General features: G+C 36.3%; 2 long non-coding RNA genes across 3 annotated transcripts in view; one reads left to right on the top strand and one right to left on the bottom strand.

Annotated features, from left to right (window-relative positions):
• The window catches only part of LOC106509892, a 479,383-nt gene that overhangs the window by 279,989 nt on the left and 178,796 nt on the right, over window positions 1–20,598 (top strand). The window lies entirely within an intron of this gene.
• Window positions 1–20,598, bottom strand: part of LOC106509894 — a 99,806-nt gene that overhangs the window by 29,063 nt on the left and 50,145 nt on the right. The window contains exon 2 of the long non-coding RNA XR_002342975.1: window positions 7,587–7,634. This is a non-coding gene — a long non-coding RNA (uncharacterized LOC106509894). The remainder of the gene's footprint in view (window positions 1–7,586; window positions 7,635–20,598) is intronic.

Below are 20,598 nucleotides of genomic sequence, written 5' to 3'. Positions count from 1 at the left end.
TGGGGGGGGGGAGTGGAGGCATGAAATATGGACAAAGAATAATGGACCATTTCTTATAATTCTGTTGAAGAAATGTGGCTAGGCAAGCATTTGATATATGGTTATTGTTTATCTCCCTTCTCTTTGCAAGTACATTGTCAATATATAAATGCTGAGTTTTTGGCAGTGATGTATATTAATATTATTTTGACAATTTTTTTTTAATTTTTTAAAGATTTTTATTTTTTCTATTATGGTTGATTTACAATGTTCTGTCAATTTCTGCTATACAGAAAAGTGACCCAGTCATACACATACACACACACAAATGTCTTTTTATCACATTATCCTACATCGTATTCCATCACAAGTGACTAGTTATAGTTACCTGTGCTATACAACAAGATCTCATTTCTTATCCAAAATGGCTCTCTCCTGATGGAAAGAAGGCAGCAGGTGGATATATTTCTTGTGAATGTTTAAATTCCTTTCAATGTCTGATAGTAACTGGGTATGAAATAAGGAATCCAAATAAAATGATGAATAGCCAATTTTGTATTACTTTTAGGAGTCAGAGAATTGACATTCCATATGCTGATAAAAGATTTTTTAAATAAACAGATGATTTTACAGTAATATGAGCATATCAAAAGTGAGAGAGTATTGGAAATTGCCTCTTCCTACCTCTCGAGGCCCTATAGTTCTTTAACCTATATTGTCATCTAGTAACATACAATGGCTAGAATTTCTCCATTAAAAGCCATTAATTAAACAGCCCTCAGTAGATCTCTTGTCTTCTCTCAGCCATATAGCACCAGAATTAAGTTCTGCAACTGAAGATAATTTGAATTAGGAGTAAATAGAGGAGTTCCCATTGTCACACAGTGGAAACAAATCTGACTAATAACCATGAGGTTGCGGGTTCGATCCTTGGCCTCACTCAGTGGGTTAAGGATCCAGTGTTTGAGCTGTGGTGTAGGTCACAGGTGCAGCTTGGATCCTGCATTGCTGTGGCTATGGTGTAGGCCTGCAGCTGTAGCTCCGATTCGACCCCTAGCCTGAGAACCTCCATATGCCACAGATGCAGCTCTAAAAAGAAAAAGACAAAGAAAAAAAAAGTAAGTAGAAACAGGAGGTAGAGTATGAAGGTAATATAGTAGAGGGTAAAGGTTAGGAATCCCACTCTGAATCCTGCTTTATCAATGTTCTTATTGGATTAGGTCTTCTGAGAGATATAGAAGTGCGTGAGCATTTGGACAGAAAGAGAACAGGGGACCTTAGATTTCTGATTATGAAACAGGGAAGAGTTCATAGATTCTTGCAGAAAAGGAGAAAAGGAAAGAGGCAAAGTCTAAAGAAATGAAGTTACAGGGTTTCAAAGTATCTCCCCAAAAGACATTCATAAACATGCATAAACACATAAGCATGCATGTACCCCCTCCCATACACACACATACACAACACAATAACAGATTTGGGGTGGGGGGAATCTGAATGCAATTTTGAACTCCAGCTGCTCATATTTAGCATAAAGTTATTTTCAGGGTAGCCAAATCATGTAACCATTACTGATTCCTACTCGAGTATGTAGAGACCTGGAAATCAGTGGTGACAGGATAATCTGCTGCAGTGACCAGGGAAGGGAATCTTCTGACTGCAACTACATACAGAAGAAAAAGGCTACATCAAACTCTGAAGTTTCTACATGTCTCCGTGGTACTCTGTTAGTGCATGGAACAAGGGAAAATGGGAAGAAAAACTTTATTTTGTGATAGTCTCATGAGGTCACTATTCGTTCCAATCTTCAGATAAAAACATAGCGTGTCACAAAAGCATTGCCACAATTCTCACATACTTATCAGTGAGAATCCATTTCACCTAAACTTAAAACAGCAGCTTATAGTGTAGATGCTGCTTACATGCTCATATGCTAACTCAGGGCTGCTCAGAGTATGAACTGGTGCCAGTAGGAAAATGCTTAGTTTCTGGTTTGCAGTGACAAATGTCTTTGAATTGGGGGTCTAATTTAGAAATCCGATAGCAATTTGACAGAGTATATCTTTTGAATCTACTAAGAAAAAAAAGTGTCCTAGCACCATATTTTGTCTTTGTTTTATCATTTTTCTGAACAATATGTTTTTATTGCATTTTATAAAAGTTTGGGGGTTCCTGTTGTGGCTCAGTGGGTTAAGAACGCAACTAGTGATCATGAGGATGTGGGTTCAATCCCTGGCCTTGCTTGGTTAAGGATCCAGTGTTGCTGCCAGCTACGGTGTAGGTTGTAGATACTGTTCAGATCTGGTACTGCTATGGCTGTGGCTGTGGCTGGCAGCTGCAGCTCTGCTTCAACCCCTAGCCTCAGAATTTCCATATGCCATGGGTGTGGCCCTAAAAAGACAAAGCAAAGCAAAACAAAAATGTTTAGATCAAGATGAATTAGTAACTTGCATAACAAAACAAAACTGGTCCTCTGTCACAGATAGCCTAGGAAGCACTGGTCTAAATGGTACTCCAATCCACAAAACGGACTAAGACTTTGCCTAACATTTGGACTCATTTTCTATATTTGATAGCTGAATGCTTAATATACGTAGCATAAAGTATCATCATTGGAACACTAGTCCCTTAAACCTGTTCTGCCAAAATATACAGGGACATACAGACACTACTATGTATAAAATAGTTAACCAACAAAGACCTACTAACACAGAAAACCAACAAAGACCTAACACAGAAAACTATACTCAGTATCTAGTAATAACCTATAAGGGAAGAGACTCTGAAGAATATAAATAAATAAATAAAACAATTGCTGTGCTATACACTTGAAACTAAAACAATATTGTAAAAAAAAAAAACACTTAAATTAAAAAATAGAAAAAAAAACCCACAAGGTAAAACAATATCAAAAATACACAGGGACAAATACTTCTAAGAAACCATACATATCCTATATTCACTTTAGACATTCACAGTGGGTGTTAGCATCCTAAAGGCTCTGAGAAATGTTGCAATAAACACAAATATCAGTTTAACAGAGTTTCCCAAACTTATTTGGTCACAGAGCTCCTTGTATCCTGTAGCACCTTAGCACATATTAACATCCTCTGAAAATCATGTCCTATGGACCATGAATTCTGTTTATTCATGACTGGAGACCTCAGTGAGAGCTGAAAAGGAAGAGAATCAGGTGACAGTATATAATGTTAAAGGAAAGAGGTAGACAGTACCCATACTTTATAATCATAACCTGGGTAATATGTTGGTTCTGTTCAGACTGGCATTCTAACATGAAACCTTGACTCCCCCATCCCTCTAATTCTTCCACCTGCCTTTTTCAAACAATCCTACCTTTTCAGCAGGCCCTTTCTTCAGATGCTTAGAGAAAGATTTCTGCTTCCCCTGAGTCTTCACAATTGAGCCAGAAATTATGTAAAATTTAGGGTTTTGCTAGTTTCCTGACTTTTAGACATCTGGTCCTTTCTATATATTTCCAGGCATTTAGTCAGATCCCACTGATTTGGACTAACAAAGGAAAAGGTCAATCTAATTTAGTAAGAAGTCTGCTTTATATGATATTTTAAAAGTAATGCAGTTTTAGTTTCATTACTTTCCAAAGCCTATTGTGCCAGAAACTTATTGTGGAATATACATATTTCTTATTTTATAGAATAATATCAATAATTTATATTAATTAAACTTAAAACAAGGTTTTATATTAAGTTTGAATCTCCCTTCCTTCCCCCTCCTCATTTATAGTGATTATAATACCACTTTAATTTGCTTTAAATTGTATTTCTAGATAAATATATACTTTATTGCAAGTCCTGTCTCAAAAGCAGCTGTTCAAATTAGTGACCCTCAAAGAATGAAGCTTGCTTGAGTTTGGTTTCTATCTTCATTAGTGCAGGAAATATATGAAACAAAAGTAAAGAATTCAGAATCTCCATGCTCTTTCTCTCCAAATACTTACTCTGAAAATGAATCTTTATTTTTCAAGGCAAAAAGTATGCGGCCTCTTACTCTCTCTCCTCATAATTATCACCATGTTTTATTTCTCTCATAGTAGTAATCACTATTTGAAATTACAATGCTGGTTTTTGCCTCTCCATACTACTGTGTAAGCTCACCGACAGAACTAAGCCCAGTTGATGTAGAATAAGGTAGAACAGGGTCTACTTAGTATCAGTATGTACAAAACAGGGGCCCATGAGAGAGGAACCAGCTAAAGGTGGTCTAGAGATCAGTAGGCCTGTTGGGTCTCCTCATCACCACCATCCTCACACAAAGGCTGTCTGGCTAACAAAAGAGGAGGAAAAAAAGAGTATTTTCCTTTGACAATATTCAGTTTAGCTGTTGAGAAAGACTCAGGCTTCTAAAGGCTGTATCACTTCTTTTTTATTATTTTTTAATTTTTTTATAATGATTTTTATTTTTTCCATTATACCTGATTTACAGTGTCCTGTCAATTTGGGGTTAATAGGTGCAAACTATTGCTTTTGGAATGGATAAGCAAAAGGCTTATGGAGAACACCAAAAAATAAAACATCTATGGAAATTTCCCATATACTAGTCTCAGAAGTTTCTAGATGATATGCTCAAAAAATAGTTAAAAAATTGAGTGAGAAATAGAAAACATGAGGCACAAGATACATCAGAATTAGCTGAGAAGTACAATGAAAATAAATCCCATGATGACAGCTGGCCTACAACAGGAAGTTGGAATGCTGAAAAAAAATTTTTTTTTCCAAGAAGAAAATTTTTTCAATTGATAGGTGGAATAAGCAAGAAGATTTTAGTTATATGGCAAAACCAGTCATATATTTTTCTCAGAAAGGTTAAAGAAATATAATTAACGGTGCCTTTTAAAATGTATATAATAAGCACAGTAAAGATATGAAGCAAATAAAATGTGTCATTGTTTAAAGAAATTTCATGGAATGTAAAAAATCTGCCATGATTTCATTTATGGTTTCTGGTTTCCTGTTTGGCTGAAAAGGCATTCCTTACCCTGAGGTTATATCAATATCCTCCTAAATGATTTAGTTTAAAAATTTGTATTTTTATGTCCTTTACATTTAGATTTCTAACCCGTATAAATTTAATTTTACATGGAGTCTAAATAGGGATTAATTTTATTTTTTCCTGATGAGTAGATAATTATGCCAATGTCACTTATTAAGCACACCATTCTTTCCTTACTGAATTGAAATGCCACTTTTATTATTTTATTCCAGGTACTTCAGAAAATGTCTTATGCTGTAGGTAAAAGAAATCAGAAAGAAAGAGATTTGTCTTTGTAATGGAGAAGAAATAAATGTTTGATAAATTGAAACAATGAAAAGGTATAATAAAGCATATGTAGGAATTCCCTTGTGTTAAGGGATGGTTAAGGACCTGGCATTGTCGCTGCAGAGGCTTGAGTTGCTATGGGTTCAGTCCCTAAACCAGGAGCTTCTGCATGCTGCAGGCACAGCCAAAAAAAAAAAAAAATGTAAACGTCATAAGTTAAGTCCCATAGCCATAAGAATAAAAATAGAATGTAGGATTTAAAAAAATAAGAGAAAACAATTTAAATTATCTGTAGGAATGCAGAAGAAAATTAAAAAGAAAATTTAGAAATCTGAAATAATGCAAAAAACATTTGCTGAGAGAATAGAATGTACACTAATTGTAAATTGGTTAATCTCACTAAATGAAAGACTAAATGAAAGACAGATTGTATTAAAAGTGTACATATACATACACATACACACTCTGCCACCTATTTCTCTGTAAATAAGATCATGGACTTGACATCTTGAAATAGGGATTTTGTTTACTGAATGAAGATCTGCATTCATAAAGAATGAAACGCCTTTTGACAAAATCAAAGATTTCTGCTTAAAAGACACACAAATAGAAACACTTTCAGCAAACAGTGATAAAATGGAAGTTTTTCAACCTAATAAAGGCCTCTGAGAAAAACCTGTGGCTATCATTATTCTTAATGGGGAAAGGCTCAACATACTTTCAGTAATATCAAGAATATGGTAAGAATACTTGTTCTTATTCTTGCTATTCAGTTGAAGTTTCCAGTACAATAAAGTTAAAAAAAAAAAAAAAGGCATCCAGATTAGGAAAGAAAAAGTAAAATCCTTTTTATTTATAGACAACACAATTATCTCTGGAAAAAATCACATGGAATCCTCAAACAACTACTAAAACTAACATGTTTGTTTAATAAAGTTGTAAAACGAACGCTCAGTATAAATATTAGTTGCATTTCTATATGCTAGCAATGGACAATAAAAATTAAAAATAATACCATTTACAGAAGAATCACAAATGCGAAATACTTAAGAAATAAATCTTACAAAAGCCATGTATACTAAAATCTGGAAATACCACTAATTGAAATTAAGATCTAAATTAATAGATTTAGCATGATAAACTTTGTTGGTGAGTCAGAAGACAAATTTATTAAGATGTCATCCTTCCCCAAATTAATCTATAATTTCAAGGCAAACCCATTAAAATCTCAGTGACATTTTTATAAAATTGACAAGCTGATTCTGAAATTCAAGCAAATCCAAAGGACCTAGAGCAGTGAAAACCTTTGAAAAAAAAACCTAAATTGGAAGAATAACATTGCCTGATTTTAAGATTTATTAAAAGCTGCATTAATCCAGCTGCATCATGCTGTGGTATTAGCATAAAGATAAACAAATAGATCATTTGAGCAGAATGGAGTCCAGAAATAAATAACATATATGAATGATTCGTTTTTCATAAAAGTTCAAAGGCAATTCAATTTAAAAATGATAGTGTTTCTTTCTTTTTTAAAACAAATGGTGCTGGGTTAATTAGGTACCTGTATACAAAAAACAAAATGAACTTTAATTCATATTTCCACCACATACAATGATTCGCTTAAGACAAATTTTAAATCTATATATGAAATCTAAAACTATAAACCTTCTAGTAGAAAACAGAAAAGAAAATGTTTATACCCTTGGATTAGACAGAGTTCCTAGATATGTCAGTGAAAGAATGGTCTAAAAATGAACAAAAATATGATAAATAACTTGAAAAATTTAAATCTCTGTTCTTTGAAAAACAAAGATTGAAAAGATAGACTGCAGCCTGGGAAAAATATTTGGCAGTCACATGTCCAATAAAATTTTGTATCTAGAATATATGTTTAAAAATTCTCAAAACTAATAATAAGAAAATAATTAAAATTTTAAAACATATGTTAAAAGATTTGAACAGATAAGATATATGAATACCAATGATGAAAATGAAAGGATTATTAACATCCTTAATAATTAGATATGTGTTCATTGAAATCACAATGAAATACCTTTACATGCCTATTAGGATGGTTAAAACTAGAAAGAATGACTATATCAGGAGTTGTTTAGAATATAGGGAAACTGAAACTCTCATACACTCTTAATAAGAATGAGTAATGATACAACCACTGGTAAACAGCTTTGCATTTCTAAAATGTTATGGAAAAAATAAAAATTATAAAATAAAAAAATAAAAAATCATCACCATTAAAAATAAGTAAATAAAAATAGCACAAAAATGGAAAATAAGATAAAACGTGAGCTACATACCTGCTATATGATTCACTCATTCCACCCTTAGGTATTAACCTATGAGAACTGAAAGAATATGACCATATAAAGACTTGTAAATAGGCATTCATTGCAACTTAAATTTTAATAACTAAAATCAGTGAATAATCCAATGTCCATCAATAGATTAATGGATAATCAAGTTGCAGTATATCATGTAGTGAATTATTGTTCATGAATGTAATGAATTAACACATACAACAACACGGATTAGTTTCAAAATAATTATGCTTTGTGAAAAAAATCAGTCAAAAGGTTACATATAGTGTGTTTCTGTTTATACAAAATTTAGAAAATATAAACAATTTATAATTACAGAAATTATAACAGTGGCTGTCTACAGATGGGAGCAGGGGTTGGGAAAACTGCTGCTTATAGAGTAAAGGGAAGTTTGGGAGATGAAAGGGAAAAATGCAAAATTAAAACAAGGGAGTTACCATATTTGAACTAATTATAATAGAACAAATAAACTGAAGAGCATAATTAACTCAATTCTCTGTACCTGAAGACCAAAAATAACAATAAATTAAGGTAAACAGAAACAATTAAGATAAATAGTTAAGATAAATAGCAGTATTTTGCTGCTACCAAATACTAGACACTACAGTTTTCACCACTGCTTCTTCTAGACTTCATTCAAGCATCAGTGCCAGAAACTTGAGCTTCCAGCCACCAATTGCTATCAATGCCAGGAGAGAGAGTCCCCTCACTTCTCCCCACTTACACTACTAGCTCCTATGTTAAAATATGACATAACTGTGACTTAATGGCGTATCCCATTTCACAAACCTGCACCATAAATAATACCAGAAAGGCTGGAAAAGAAGTTTCTATCATTTTCATTACTCAAAGATATGGTGACGTATTCAGAAGCTAGATGGCTGAAATGAATGTCAAATATTCATTTTTGACAATTTAAGAATTATTTGATTATTTGGTTGAGTGTGTCTCTAGGATTATTTTTATATACTATAAATCTGTTAACATATTAAAGTATATATTGATATCAGTTGATTTTTTTCCTGAAATATGATGTGCCTATTAAATGTGAAGATTGAAGTATTTCTAAATTTCAGAAAAGCTTTCCTGAAATATATTTGAATATTTTACTCCCGCCCCATTTGTTTTGTACTTTTCTTCAGGGACACCAATTATGCATGTATTGGCACTTATTCATATATATTCTTCATCCGTCATTTTTCCATTAATCCTTTAAACTCTTTAAACATACACTCTTTTGTTCAGGGTTTTTGAGCCTGCATTTTTTATTCCTAATTTTTTAGTAACATTTGTCTTTTGTTTTTTTTTTTTTCCTGCTTCCCTCTGGTGAATTTTATTTACTCTTATACTTCTTTCCTGAGCTTTGCCATTTTGGTGTTTTAATGTCTTATTCATTGATCCCCTCTTTCTCCATGTTGGGTTTTCCTCATAAAGGCCACGTTTACATTTTTTAAAGTTGTGGGCAGTATTTGCTTCTTTACAGCATACTCTTTCTGTGTGGTTCTTCATCTGCCTTCTTTATATATTGTTCAATTCTCGTTTTTAATTAAAAATATGTTCCATGGATTTGATAAGTTTTATTTTATTTTTCTTGTTACTAATACTGTGGATAGGTAGCAGTCATATTCTTATTGTTTTTGTGTGAGAAATCTTTGAGTGAGATTTCTTCCTGAATGAGATTTTGAGGACCTGGGACCACTAAGAAGAAGCTGCAGTTGGAAACAATTTGAATAGCTGGGTAACAAGAAATTTGCGAATCTGTCTACAAAAACTTGCTCATCAACATTGACCTATAGGTTAAAAAAAAAAAAGCAGGAGAAAATAAAAGTTCGTTTGCTTATCATAAAACTACATGATTCTGTATGATAAAGGTGTGTGAGAGTATAAATGTGTGTGTGTGTGTGTGTGTGTGTGTGTGTGTGTGTGTGTGAAAGAGAAAGAGGGGGTAATATAATCTTATTTAAGTTTCAAGGCTGTTTGATTCCCATTCTTTATCGACCATCATCTGGTTATTCAAAAGTGGTACACATTTGCTATTCAACCCCATTCTGCCTGCCATTCCACAGAGGCAAACTCAATTCAGAGGTTCGTACAATGAGTCTGCACACACTTCTTGTATCATCCAAAATAAGGAGGTTCTGCACTCATATGGCTCTGGCTCAAGACCCTTACGGACAGATGGCTTTTCTTGGTGTCCTCTCTTACCATCACTCTCGTTTCATCCTTCTCAACATCTCTTCTTTATATATTGTAGTTTTAAATTATGTGTCCCATAAACTCATCAAATATGACATACTCCCTTTCTATTTCATGTACTCCTTGGCTTTTTTTTTTTTTTTAGTTCATTTTAGAGAGAAGAAAAAAATTATTTTCACTTTTCCCTCTAAAGACTGAAATAATCTATGAAATTTTCTAAATGATGTTGTCAAACTCTATGGCTATGAACACCTAAGTGCCATGATATGGGGAAGCCCACTTAAAAGCAATGCCAAGTTCAGTCAGGTCCCTGACTCAAGGTCATGTCTTCCAACTGTTCAGAACTATTAAATGGAAATAAATGTTACAGAAGAGAGTTCTTTAAACCTTGTCCTTCACTCAGTGCAATTATCATTCATATATCCTTTATCAAAGAACCACATCTGTAAGTTAAGTAAAAATTATGAAGATACACTCATTTGAACATGTTAACTTGACTTTTCATTGATGATGAGAGGCCAAGTCAGAAGGGGAACTTGAGCGGCATTCTGGTGTAATGACCTTTCTTTTGCTTAGGGATACTTATTGTTCTAGTACAGTCTTTATTTGCTACTTAGAGTAGACAGACATGATCGCCATACCTCCGAGTATTCTGGAATATGCGGCTCTCCTACGGACAGTTGTTCCACATGTACTGACTTAGGACTAACTAGGGACTGGAGTTGAGGAGTACAGTGATTAAATAGCTCAGATCATTCTATCAAAATGGTCCCATGTAAAGACATCTCAATTGAACTCATAACTAACAGACAAAGCAAGTCTCTAACCACCACCTCATAGGACTTTTATATAGTTTAAATAAGAATATTCTATGGCATGTAGTAAATCTTCAATAAGTATTAGCTATTTTATTGCTAATGTTGTTTTCTATCATCCTCATTATTATCAGTAGGAAAGAGGCAATAGTAAAATTCTATGAAGAAAAGAGAACTCTAGATTGACTCCATGGATATTGACAAGGACCACTTTGTGGTCTTTCGATAAAGAATAGCCTACTTGGAAATGCAGAAGTGGACCTAAAGGCACACATGAAAGAGAACAGGGCTGTTTTTGATCCTGTGGTATCAGGGTGCACTGTAACAAAACCTGCTTCGATTTCAGGTCCTGTGCATTGACCATTTGGTTCTGTCTCATTCTCTCTAACTTGCTTCAATTCAGTGTGTTTTCTTTAGCAGAACACTTGGCATCGACCTGGTCCCTGTATAACAATTTTGAGAGGATGAGAGACGTGGATGGAAATAACCCCTCTAGAGTTACGATGACCTTCTCCCATAATGTATTGTAATGTGGTGGTAATGATAGATGCACTAGCTTCTGTATTTGAAGTTAAAAGAAAATTCAGTTATGTTTTCTTTTCACCATCCACAAACTGTTATTTTGTAATAACAGAGGGAAGAGTTTTCTATAGCAGCCTCGTCAGTGGTTCCAAACTGGAAATAACATCCAACCACTAACTGCTGTTTAATTTTTTTGTTTTTACTTTATTTCATGCGTAACTATGTTTGCACAGCAGGGCAGCAAACATCTGAGGAAATGTCACTTGGAATAGCAAACAAGCTAGCAAAGTCATCCTTACTGCGTGGGGTTTTGCCTTTGGTGGGTCTGCACAGTCCCAATTCACCAGAAGGATATTATTTAAATAAAACGAAACCTGTGGGAAGTTAAAGGATGGCAAATGACACTGCTTGCCAAAATATGGACTTTTCTGCTTGTGGTGCTTTATTTCTCTAGAATAGAAAGAGCTCGTGTAGAACATTGCTGGCTTCTGAATGACTTGGGAAGCACAAAGACAGTAGGCTTGGTGAAAATTCAGCACAGGGGCAAAACCAGCAGAAGCCTAAATGCTCAGTGTATAATCTTTACATGTAACTAAACCCCAGACAGACGTCTTGTGTTTCTGAGGGATGTTCCTGGTTTTTCTCAGGGGTTTCTATTTTGGGGGGTTGGCACAAAGAGATGTCAGTAGATGTTGGCAGAAGCCATGTCTCTCCCCAGCTGTACCAATGGAAATCATCACATTTCAGTGACTCATATTTTTTTTTCCTTTGCCAGTGGTATTTTGTATATCATCTTCTCTGCTCAAAGCCATGCCTGGTGACTAGGAGCAGGGGGACCCCTGGGAGTTTATGACTTTGACTTTGAGGAGGCCCTCCCTACTCAAAGGAAAAGCTATGGGAATTAAATCTTCAGAGGTTAAGACAGGACCATACTATGGCCTTCTATGATCAAAGCAGTTCTCTTGCATTAAGTACAGGATAGTGGAGCAGGTAATAGTTTGGAGTTTTGTTTTTCACACTTTCTATGGTGTAATTTATTCTATTTCTCTTCAGCTTTCCTCTTGCAATGAAAAGTACAGCATTTAAATTCATGAGTTCTGATAGAATCTCAAGTCAGCATTTTAACTACTTTGAGTTTCAGTTTACAGATCTGTAACGTGAATAGTAACCACTTCCTCAGGGTTGTTGAGAAGACAAAATTAGATAATTGAGTTTAGTGCATGTAAAATTTTCCCACCGAATTTCTTCTGGACGCAAGACTTATATCCAAGATTTTCAATCTAAGGATTACCTCCAGAAGAACTTTGGTGGGAAAATTTTCACATGCACTAAAGTTGACTTGTTCCATCCATGAAAGCGATATTTTTCCTTTTGTATAGTATCTTGCTCCAAAGGTGGATTTCTGTATCTAATCAAAAACTCTACCAAAAACTATTTATTTCCTCATCTTTCCTTACACAAGCATGTAATGACTTCCCACAGTATACCCAGGAGAGACATCATGACATTTCAAAGCTATACCCTAGTAACTATGATGCCTACAAAGCTAGATTATGGAGAGATTAATTAGGCACAATTCTTGCCTTTCAGCAACTCACAGTCTGATAATATGATAGAATAGGCTCCCTGGAGGAGCCAAGTTTTTGGGGTGGGCCTTAAATTATGTTCAGTACATTATGTATAAATATATGGATTAGGAAGGCACATGGAGTATTCAGGTTGGTAACTGGCTAAATGCACAGAGCATTTACCCTTTTGTCCTCTTTTTTGGATTTCAATAACCATTCTCAAATTTCATGTAGAGACCCATGAATTGTGGTAAATCATGGTTTTGAGTTGGAAGAGAACAGTGAAAGTGCCAAATCTCTAATAGTTATTCTGAGTTACTTTTTCAATCGCCAGTGCTTGGACCAGCGCAGAAGACACAGATTATGTCTTAGACAAGAAGGTTTTGCTTAACGTTATACAAGTTTATTAGACATGATCTAAGTGGGTAAATTTGGAGAATATACAAATTCACATTAAAAATAATTTCATTGATCTTTAGAAGGTAGTTTAGACAGCTCTGAAAGAGTTCTCAAAAGAAACCAAATCAGTCTTTCTCCTAGGAATATTTGGAAACCTAAGAAAAAAGCTAATAAGAGTTCTTTTCTGAAAAATGCAGAAAGAGGCCATGCATTCTTTGGTGATGTGCTCCAGAAAAATGTTAACAAAAAGATGGTTTTTACTATTAAACCATCAATTGGCTTTGGCCTGCAAAACACCAGCTGGCTTACATTACTTGTAATGTGCTTTGGTGTGTCTCTGATGATAAATATGAAGGGTCCTTTAAGATATACAGAAATATTAAGCAACTAAATATGCTTCCCCCCCCCTTTGAAAATTTAAGGAGTTGAAAGAAACATGGGGCCTTTTAAACATAGGGAGGATTACATATGGCCAACTCAGCTTTGTTCTCACAACGATGAGCCAATGAGGCCATCTCCTTAGTGGAGAGAATCATTGAGTTTGAGCCCCAAATGTTAGGAGTTTAGCCTCGCATATAAAACAAAAACAAAAGCATAAAACAAACGGGAAAAACCTGATCTTTCATAACACCACCTCAGTCATATCCCAAATAGTATCTCGCAGTTTTATTTTATTTTTCTATCGGAACCCATTAGTAGGCAAGATAGGTCTTCTTATCCTGGCGCATGCCAAGCATATTCCTATCACCAAGCCTTTGCTTGTCCTTTCTTAGAACAAAACCTTCCCTAGCCGCTCAAGTAAATATTGACTTCTATTCCTACTAGGATCCTAATTGCAAATCTTTATTTATTTATTTATTTATTTAGTCCCCTGCCTGTCCTCTGGGACCTAGTGTACTGCTTCTGAGGTTGGTCACTTTTAGGTGCAATCCAATCTCATAACAAATGATGTATATGCCCTCTAAGTACCTTATTTGCTCAACTCTACCCCTCTTTAATATGGAGTAGAGAACTTATTACACAATGGGTGCTCCAAAATATGTTTTGTTTGACTGGATGACTGATAAACCACACTTGAAAATCATGGAATTTTTCAAGCATTCAAATGACAAATGGTTTTCCAGTGTGTTCTTCAACCTCAACTCCCCTTATAACATCTTTGGTATAGAAACTTTAAAGAACTCATCCATCCGTTCATTCATTTATTCATTGAACAAGAGTTTTATTCCAGGCTCTGTCCTAGTTTTTGTTGATAAGGTTACAGGCACATGTGAGTTACAGACATAATGAAATAATCACACAGCCAATGTAAAGACTGACATAAAGGGGAACAAAATGATTCCTGTTACCCTTATGGTGTTTCTTTAGATTTCTTGGCTTGGAACAGGCTCTATTTTCAGTAGAGCAGCTGGAAGTTGACTTGAAGAAAGAACTAGGTAAAGCGGTGTGTAAGCACAGAAAAATCATCCTGAGATAACTCTGTGGTCTGTGATGTAGATAGTAATCAGAAAAAAGAAGGTCTTTCCTTTCAGGAACAGAGACCCTATAGGCCATGGGAGTGCAGTATTGGCCTGAGCCATCAAAAGCACTCCTCAAAATAGGGGTAGCTTCCCAAAGGCAGACTAAAGTCAATCCACTTCCTAGGTAGAACAAAATGTCTGGTACAGTAAAAATGATGAAAGTCTTTGTCTTGTCCTTTCTCCTTCTACGCTTCCATTTTCTTGGAAACCTTGGAAAACAAAATTATTGGGTAGAACAATTTTAGGATTCAGGGCTACACAGTCCCTGGCTGCTACATACTAGTGGTGGAGCTTGGATGTGTTACTTATCATAGAGATTCATTTTTCTCACACAACATTTAACTCGCAAAATAATTGTTGTCTCATGGTCCATTCCAAGAAACCAGAATCCTAGCACCTATGGCTAGAATGAGATTCTGGGAAACTCTTGAGAGAGGGACTGATCTTTTTTTTTTGCAGGATGCAGAGTGAAGGGATGGGATGGATATAGGCATAACGAAGTTAAGTATTATATCCAAGGAGCATAAGAACTAGATTCAAAAGTCAGCAATGGAAGAAAGGTAAAATAGAGCTAATAGGTTGTAATGAGGCACTTGGAAGGCTGACAGATGCAACAGGGAGAAAGTTCTGTACCCAACTGATCCAAATGATTAAAAAAAATTGATGGTTGAGATGGTAAAGTACCAAGGACACATTCCTGATATGAAGCAGACACTCGAAATCTGTCTTACGGTAGTTCTATGTATATATTTCTCAGGTACCTCCCTGTTGTTCTCCATAGCGGTTAATAGATGCAAACTATTGCCTTTGGAATGGATTAGCAATGAGATCCTGCTGTGTAGCACTGGAACTATGTCTAGTCACTTAGGATGGAGCATGATAATGTGAGAAAATAGAATATGTACATGTATGTGTAACTGGGTCACCATGCTGTACAATAGAAAAAAAAATGTATTGGGGAAATAACAATTAAAAAAAATCTGTCTTTTACTCCAAATTTGCCCTGGTGTCAACTAAAGTTAAGAATATGATAAGCAACTTTAGAGTTTAACACCCTTCACACACATGATCTCAAGTAAATCATGGCCTGTGTGGTGGTCAAGGGACCACTGAGGTCTGATTTCCCATCAGTTTATGAGAGGGGACATGAAGCTCAGAAATTTTACTTGATTGCCCAGGGTTCCACAACTAAAGAGATGACAAAGCTCAGTTTTGGACAGAATGTCTAGTGTGAAGAAAATATTGTTTTTATTACTGATGGTTGTATATGGCTGAACAACAGAATCATTAAAGGGAGCATTAAACAAAATAAAGATTTCTGAGCCACTCCAAACTGGCTGAATTAAAATTCTCTGAGGTTGGGGAGCAGGAACCTGTACTTAAAAAATTCGCCTTCAGTAATTTTGAGACAGTCACTTTGCAGTGGGGGCCAAGTCATCTGGGGACCGTTGCTTGACTCCACATAGGCATCTACAGAGGAAGACCATGTTATGTGCCCTAATTACTCACCCAGTTAGAGCTAAGCTGGGCTATAAAAACTTTTGAGTTTCCCCTTTAATAGACTATAAAAGTGACCCTGTTTTCACTCCTGTCTTCTCTGACAATTTTTTGGTAGTTACTATACAGAATTTACTTTTAACAATCTAAAAAAAAATCATTCTATTAAGAGGAATTAGGAAACATAATTAATCTAGCCAATCACTTTTTATAGATCTTGAGAACATCATAAATACATACCATAAATACCATTTTATATTTTAATTTCTCACTTAAAACATTGCATGAATGGGAAAATCCTCTTGAATTCTATAGCATAAAAAGGCAAATAGCAAAGTAGTTTTATACAAGATAATTTATTAAATGTACAAGAAACTTTGAGAATTTCAGTAATAAAAAAACTTCTGTCTTTACTAAGTAAAATAACACATAGTAAAACTTTTGTCTTGAAGTCAGGAGATCAACTCTGTGATCCAGGATGAAATATTTACTCTCTCTGAGCTTCTTTTTCCTCATATGTTAAGTACAAAACATTGTGTCTGCCTCATATTATCCAAGGGAGGGTTAGGAGAGGTTATATGAATGTAGGTGTCTGCAACTAAGTCAGGTACATAAAAGGCATTCAACAAAATTTAGTTGTGTCTGAGGTTCTTTTTAAAAAGGTCTTGAGTGAAATAGTTCTTTCTTTCTTTTTCTTCATTTTCTTATCATAAATAGAGGCTTGTTCAGACAAAATGATTCTAGAATCTCTTACAAAGCTGAAGTTCTATATTTTTATTTATTCTAGAAAGTTTTCTGTGTGACTCTAGTCAGCCAGAAATACTTCTGAGATGTTGTATTGGTTCCTGAGAAGTGAATGAAAATCCCTAGATAATCAATAACATTTAAAAATAAGTATTAGCTATAGTACATAGGATTTGCTTGTGTTTAGTGAATTCTAATGTTAATATAAATTAACTGAAATATGGTGAATGAATGCCATTCTTTCTTTGATATAAAAGAACCTTCAAGACTTGTATGAGTTTTTTTTAATTCTTTTAAGACAAAAATTATTGTGTGCTGACATATCAGGTAATGAATGGAAATTTTCAGAGAAAAATATGGAAACTAGAATTCTCTATTCAATGTTAGATGGATTCTGGCTTCATATCATAAAAGTTTAATTTTTCCCCAGTCATAGTATCTGGTATATAGTTGGTGGCCAATAAAACTCATCAAAGGAATTAACAAGTGCATTTTTCTGTTGAGTTCCATTCATTGGTGTGATACAGTGGAAAAGGTGTTCAATTGAAGTTCTGTTATTCCAGTTCTTTTCCTCCATTTCATTTCATTTTTTCTCCTTTTCCTCCTATTTCTCTCACACTTCTTTCTCCTCCTCTCCACCCCAACCCCCACCCCCGGTCCTCAGCTATTCCAACAACTGGTCTCTTAAGAACCACCAACAGTGGCCTCAGGAAGCAGCAGAATGTCATCAGGCAGAAGAGGACACAGAAGGCAGCAAGGCCCCAGAATCATATTTTTATCACTGACAATGCAACATGACATATCCTGAGCCAGCATCTGATAGAGGCATTCAGTAAAAGGAAATTCTTCATAAAGAGTTATGTGCAAAAAATATTCCTACAGTGAATTAAATTATCAGGCAACTTAGTTTGTAAACATTCCCATCCCATCATTTTTGCAAGAATGTAAGCCACACCTAAAAGCACATGCCTTATTTTGTAGGGAAATACATGGCGATGCATACTTTGTCCCCCTGTGCCAAGACTTATCCTTAACTTTAATTTCAGCCTTCTCATTGTCTCCCTGTGCTGCGGTATGATTCCACAGTACATCCTCCCATCTGCTGAAACAGAGAAGTGCTTGCATTTTAGACTGAGATGACTAATATTCATGAGGAATGAATCCAAACTCAAACTAAATGCACATTTTTGCATTTGTCCAAACTTAGCCATGAATTATCTCAGGCTATCAATAGAAGAAGAGGAAAGTTACTATCTGTAAATCCCTATTTGTTTTCCCAAATTGCACCCTTGGCAATGGGTGTGACAGAAAAATGTTCAGTATTCCTAGTAGCCTAACCTGCCAAGAGAGATAAAGCCACTTTGATGTCCTGGGACCAGAGACTACACAGATTTTTACCCGAAATGGACCTCAAGCCCTTTTCAATCAGAAGTGGGCTAAAACAACCCGCCTACTCCCCAGCCTTCTGAATTCAGGATACAGACTGTTGACCCTGCTGACTCCAAAAGGTGGCAGATCTAAAGTTAATAAAGTTACTCTGGCCAATAATGGTGAGAGTGATAATGATAAGAGGAACAATCCTAGTAAAAGTTAAATGAAGTCATAGTCGATCGACACTTTCCATGCTTACATTTCCTGTGTGAGTCCTACTTGCCAGCACTGTGCCTAGTGAGTTGCATACATTATTCCATATGCTTCTTAATGGAATCCCTGGAATGAGGAAGGTGAAGCTCCAGGTGGTTAAGTTGCAAAGGTCACACTGTGAGTAGCAGGACTGAGACCTATACCCACCTCTACTTCCTCTGAGACCCCCCACCCCCACCTTTTCTTTGTGTGGCATAGGTTGCTGCCTTTCTCAGGTGAGGGCCAACCTCAGCATCCTTCTGGAACAGCTTCTCTACTGTCCAGGGCAGCACCCCCTACACACACCTCACACAGAATAATGATCCTTTCTGGAGACCATGTGGAAAGAATGTCCCAGAAGAGCTCTGATTGTGTTCTAAAATAAATCACATTTACAACTTTCTTTGGCATTGGCCAAGTATTCTCAGGCACCTCTCTGGAGTTTCTGTTGCTGCCGACTTGGCCTGGGGGCAGCCGGTTCCCAGTAACAAGGTCAGAGCAGCCAACCATGGGCAGCACTTCTCCGCATGGATTCTCAGTGATTTTCTTTCATGGGCAAGAAAGTGTCCACTCAGCCGTACTTTGCGAACACCTACCTTGCACCAGCTCTAGGCTAGACACTATACCCGTAATACTTCCATTAGTCCTCACGAAATATTAAAAATATTTTTTGGTGTTTGTGTATCTTGGTTTGTCTTGACTGGTGAGGACAATTAGATGGAAAGTATGATGTAACTGCCCAGGGTGCTAAGTGCTGTTAAAACAGTGGTCCCAATCAGAAGCGATTTTCACTCCCTTTCTCTCACGAGGATTTGGTAATGTTTGGAGACACTTTTGGTTGTCACGTCTGAGGGGTGAAGAGGGTTTAGGGTTTAGGTATGTAGTGGGTGGAGACCAAGCATGCTGTTAAAGATCCCACAGTGCACAGGGCAGCCCCCCCAAAGAAAGAACTGTCTGGTCCCAAATAACCACAGTGCTAAGGGTAAGACGCCCGGGATTAAACTGAGAGGTTTCTGACTGGATTCTGCTATGTGGCTGCTTTGGCTGATGACTTAGATGTTTCTAGATAGACAGCTTTGAACCAGAGCCTCTGGCTACTTCTACTCTGCTGTCACGTGCAACAGCCCGGGAGCTGGGTGCTTCCTGCTTAGCCATCTGGCTCTCCAGAATGTCCATGGCTTAATGCCTTGATGCTGCTGCAACTAATAAACCCCTCTAGACATGCCAGACTCCCACATTTTGTAGCATGGTAAGTTGGGAAACATCCATGGCCCAGGAATTTCGGGGTTTTGAATGATCTTACAATTTAGGGGGCCCTTTGCTGAGAGAAACTTTGCTTTGAGGAATGGCCATAAAGCTGGCTTCTTTACCCTGGCTCTTGGCTAACAGGAGAGAGGAAAAGGGACTACCCAGTTCTTTTCCAAAATATAGGCCAATTTCAGTGAGGCAGAAAAGGACTCAGGATTCAGGACAGCTGCTCTGTCTGAGGAAAAAAGGCAGAAAGTTTTACTTCATTTATGCACCATCAGGTGACCTGACAATTTTAAACAGAGAGGTGATATTCACATTATCCCGCATAAATAGATGTTTGTGAGGCAAAACTACAGCTGATAATGAAAATGCCTGGGCTCAAGACCTCTGGTGAGACTTAATTCATTCACTTATTCACTGAGAACATATGCCATCTATTATATGCATGTCAGACACTGAAGCTCAGGCTATAGAGATTCCAGTCTTGTGGGAGGGAAATCATAGAGAAAGAGACATTAAAATCAGAACTGGAGGAGTTCCTCTTGTGGCTCAGTGGGTTAAGAACCTGACAAGTATCCATGAGGATGTGGGTTAAAGGATCAGGTGTTACCTCAAGCTGTGGTGCAGGTTGCAGATGCCGCTTGAATCTGGCGTTGTTGTAGCTGTGGTGTAGGCTGGCAGCTACAGCTCTGATTCAACCTCTAGCCCAGGAACTTCCATATGCCACAGGTGCAGCCCTAAAAAGAAAAAAAAAAAAAATCAGTCAGGAAGATACGTCGTTATGGCAAAAGGAAATGGGAACAAGAAGGGGAGGTGACTGGAAAGATATTCCAGCAGAGGGGATGGCTTGCGCGAA

Source organism: Sus scrofa, chromosome 3 (assembly GCF_000003025.6).
Source record: "Sus scrofa isolate TJ Tabasco breed Duroc chromosome 3, Sscrofa11.1, whole genome shotgun sequence".
Classification (NCBI taxonomy): domain Eukaryota; kingdom Metazoa; phylum Chordata; class Mammalia; order Artiodactyla; family Suidae; genus Sus; species Sus scrofa.
Note: the sequence above shows the minus strand (reverse complement) of the source record. Positions and strands in the feature narration are given on the sequence as shown.